Source organism: Penaeus japonicus, unplaced genomic scaffold (genome assembly GCF_977035675.1).
Source record: "Penaeus japonicus unplaced genomic scaffold, GWHDUDI00000001_assembly GWHDUDI00000032, whole genome shotgun sequence".
Lineage (NCBI taxonomy): Eukaryota > Metazoa > Arthropoda > Malacostraca > Decapoda > Penaeidae > Penaeus > Penaeus japonicus.
In genome coordinates, this window is record NW_028234434.1 from 20,127,685 (window position 1) to 20,132,427 (window position 4,743).

Below are 4,743 nucleotides of genomic sequence, written 5' to 3' on the forward strand. Positions count from 1 at the left end.
AAAGTAAGGTTACTGTCAACCCATACACCCAGGTATTGGACGACGTGAACCCACTCTAGGTCTAACCCTTGGACTCGCAGCCTTTGGTCTCAGACATCCTGTTTCAGTGCCATTGCCTTCGATTTGGCTGCTGAGATCTTAAGCCTGACTCTGCGGCATTCCTCAGACATTAGATCCAGTCAACGCTGGGTCTTTCTGACCAAGTTCTCATTCTTCCTCCCAACGGAGATAATTGCCAGATCATCTGCATATGAGATGATCTTGCACCCCGCTGGGAGTGGAATGTCGAGGATGCTTAAAATGAGGGTGTTAAACAGAGCTGGGCTGAGGACCCCCCCTTGTGGAGTGCCATTCTCCAGGGTTAAATGCCTGGAAAGGTGACCTTGGAACTTCACTCTGGCAGTTCTGTCCCGAAAATAGTCACCGATTCAGGCAAGCAGTCTGCCCTTGATTCCTTTGCGGATCAGGACCTCTTGAATGGCGAGTGGGCTTGCCAATTCAAAGGCCTTCTCCAGGTCCAGGAAAACAATGACAGATCTGATGTTGCTGACAGTGCTCAGTAAGGTGGCTATACTGTGAGCAGTGCTCTTACCCCTTGTGAACCCATGTAGGTGTTCATGTGGAGGTCCCAGCTTCCATTGGAGCCGGTTCAGTACCATTCTCTCTGCCGTCTTTCCCAGACAGCTGAGTAGAGAGATGGGGCGGTACCGACCCGGCTCCTTTGGTTTAGGGATGGGAACTATGTCAGCCCTCTTCCAGCACTGTGGTAATGAGGAAGTCTCCCAGGACTTGTTGATGAGATGCAAGAGTGCAAGCTCACCTTCAAGTCCTAGGTGGGAAATGATGGGGTAGGAGATCCCATCACAAACCGGGGCTGACCGCGAACTGGTCTTATATGTCCGCCTTAGTTCCCTCAGAGAGAACATGGCATCGGCATCATCAGGCTCGACCGCCTTTTCTCTGATGAGGGCATGCCTGCCTGGAAGCAGTTCCTCTTGGCATGCCCTCAACTCTGCTGGTAGACCGGCGCTACTTGTTCTAGCAGAGAACTCGAGTGCCAGTCTCTCTGCCTCCAACCGTGGGTCACGGTGGGTCTTACTGGGGGCTGAGCGATTTGTGGCCTGTCTGATGTGGTTCCACAGCTCTGTAAGGGAGATTTGGTGGCCAAAGGACTCACACCACTCCAGCCACTTTTCCTGCTTTACCCTCTTAGCAGTTTCCTGAGCATCCCTGAGAGCCTCTCTCAAAAGAGCTTGGTTCTCAGGGGTTCTCTGTCTGTGGAAGTGTTTTCTGCACATATTGATTCTGTGGTTGACCTCCTTAATCTCATCATTGTAGTAACAGGCGTCTTTAAAACACCTGGACCACGGACGAGTTTTGGGAATGGTCTCTGAGGCTGCCTCGTATATGGCATTAACTAGTCTTGCCTCAAGTGTATCCACATTATCATTATGTGAGAATTCACTGGTTCTGAGGCACCTGGCCAGGGCCTCCTGGAAAGCTTTCCAGTTGGCCCTGTCCACCTTCCATCGAGGATTGTGCTGGGACACAGGGGCCGGGCCATCATCCAAGATGGTGGTGACTATCCCATAGTGATCGCTCATGGCAGTGTTGTCCACAGACCAACGAATCCTCTCGACCAAGGCCGCAGTGACAAAGGTAAGGTCAACGACCCCCCCGCCAACGTGCGTAGGCTCCTGGTTGTTGAGGAGAGCAATCTCGGGGCATGACTCAAGCACCGCGGCTATGTGATAGCCTGCCGCATCCCGGTATCGTGTGGGAGCCAGGGTGGGGTGGTGGGCATTGAAGTCTCCCCCTATGAGAATTGGCTCGTGTGCCGCAGCAGCACAGACTTCACTAATATCTAAGCTCCTACAGGTTGGCCTGCTGTACACATTGTACAGCTTGAGGGGACCCTCACCCATATGGATCTCAACTGCTAGGAGTTCAACACCTTCTCCACACTGCACAGGATCGGCAATCAGGGAGCAGGGAATATTCGACTTCACGAGGGTAATCAAACCTCTGGTGCCTTCGCTAGAGGGCAACACAAAGGGACGATATCCTGAGAAGCGAACAGTGTCTCCTGTTAGAGTCTCCTGGAACATGACAATGTCAATGTTCCTAGATCGCACGATCGCGTGGAGAAGGGCATTCTTCCGGGAAAAGCTGTTGATATTCCACTGCAGTATGCTTAGATTAGGAGCCATTGTGCTAATCTGAGTCCATTAAGTCTGCGTCGTCAATGACGTCGACATAATCGGTCTCAGTGTTTGACGCCCCAGTGTGGGTAACATCAGACATTTCGGAGTCTGACAACTCCTTGGTGGGTTCCTCACTGTCGTCAGGACAGGTCGAGCCATTAGAAGGGCTGGGTCTCCTGGGAGGTGGAGAACCCCTGGTCGCCTTGACCTTCACTCTGGATGGTCGTGGCTTCCTCGCCCTTTGGGGTTTGGGTTCAGGCTCTGCCAGTGTGGTCTTGGCCGCGGGTTGGGTGGGGAGACAAGTCTCGCCCTGGGGGTTTGTGGGGAGAGGAGTCTCGCCCTGAGTTGGATTGGGTGTAGAGGCCTTGGGCCTTACATCCCTTTCCTTCAGGGCAGCGACAGTCTGGGTCATTGCCGTGACGGCGACCTTGACTGCCTTCTCCGTCTCTTCACTGGTCCTTCCCAATGCTGACGCAACTGCTGTGACAACTGCTGTCAGCAGGAGCGTCAAGTCATTCTCTGTAAACAGAGTTTGACTCTCCGCTCTTGGGTTGGCCTTTGGTGTGTTCCCAGACCCCTTCCGGGTCTGTTTCCGTCTTGGAACACCCACCAGGGCCGGAAACTCCTTTGTGTTGGAGGTGTCCGGTGGTGGTTTTGTTTTGGGCGGTGCTTCCTTCCTCTTAGGAGGGGGGGAGCCCTTCCCCTTTGTTCTGCCCCCAGACATAAGTGCCTGGAGGGGCAGGAACAAAGTCCGGTCGTTTTGCAACGACCTCTTGCCGCCGAAGAGCCTCTTCTTTCCTGACGGAACATCCGAGGCTCCAGGCATGGTGCTTTTTGTGGCAGTTGGGACACTTGGCAGTAGTGTCCCGCTTGCCGTCTATGTGTGCTTTAAGGCACACCTCCGTGCTATGTGCCTGACTACAGACACCACACTTCGGCTTTGCAGAGCAAGTGGCCTGGTGGTGTCTGTACTTCTGACACGTGAAGCAACGGAGTGGGTCAGGGACATACGTCCTGAGGTTGTAGGAGCCCCAATTACCAAGGTCCAAGGACGCAACTGGGGCTCCCTTCAAGGTGACCAGGACTTGCCTGATTGGGTGCTTCCCTTTGGAAAGTCGGGAAGCTCCCACCACCTTGGGATGAGCGGTGATGACCTCAAGGTCATACATCTGAGGGAAGCCAAGAAGCACCATCTTGGACTTCCTCTCATCAGAAGTCAGGGCCGCCAAACTCACCTTCCGTCCGTCCTGGAGCTTGTCAGTCTCCTGGAGGAAGGTGAGAGTGGACTGGTCCTTAGGGATGATTATCATGCCTTTGTCTCTGGCAATTCTAATCGTCAGACGGCACTGTCTCTGGGTTTCCAGAGCCCGTACCATCTGATAAGCATTGTCGAATCCTTCCGGTTTAGGGGGAACCCTAAACTGGGGGAACTGACTCGGTACAGACTCGCCCTCCGAGTCTGTAGCCGGCCGAGGACGCTTAATGCCTGCCATCCGAACCGACGCCGGAATTTTGGCAGTGAGGCCAGCAGGGTTGGAGGGTCCTGTCTGGCTTCCATTTTTGGTTTGACTCGTCTTCTGAACCGACGCCAGAGACTTGTCAGTGCCAAGGGCTGGTTTGGATGGTCCAGCCCGAGGGTCTTGGGTAGGCTTTCTCTGAACCGACGCCGGAGCCTTTCCCAACTTTCGACTTTTGTCACCAAGGACCTTAAAAGGTTCCAAGGTGACAGCCTTGGTCATCTTCGTTCCAGGTTCGTCAATGTGGGGGTCAGTCAGTTTTTTTTTTGAGTAAGATGCCATATAGTAAAGCGGTCAATTCATCCTCCCACGCCCCCACCCACCACGGAGTCCAACAAGGGGAAGCTGTGCACTGAGACCATGCTCAGAAGCAACAGGGGTGGTGGGAGGATATTCGCAACCCCTGCCTCGCATTGATGGGATTCGCAAATACATGCGATTGCCTGCAAGACAGGAGCTGCTTAACCCTAGCCTAGCTCAAAAGAGAGACCAGCCGATTGACCTAATCGAGCCAAGATCAGGCCACCCGTCTTGCTGGAATAGAGGACCAAAGAGGTGTGTTGCTAGCCGCAGGGCGTACTCATACATGGCATCGCTCAACCTCCAGGACTCCCGTCTCCCAGCGCACAGGGGCGCCACGCACGGCAAACACGTGGGCAGATTGTGCCCCCCTGGGGGGAGGACCAGGGGGGGTGTGATCCCTCCTACTAGATCAGCACCTAGGAATGCTTAGTCGTCCTTCCTCGGAGAATCAACCGCTAGAAGGCCACCTCAACGGGAGGGAGAGACTGGCCAATTCTAGAACGGGCTCTTCCGAGGAAGGAGTTCAAGCCCCCGCGCCACGACAAGGCGGTTCCTTATTGCGGGGGACGGCATAGACGGCTAACATATATATGTATATATATATATATACATATTAATCACAAAAAACACAGTAACGTGCACATGGCGGTTGGATTGCGAGCTCGAGCCGTGATTGGTTAGTTCTTACCACACTACAGAATTTACCAGCCATGGCTGCT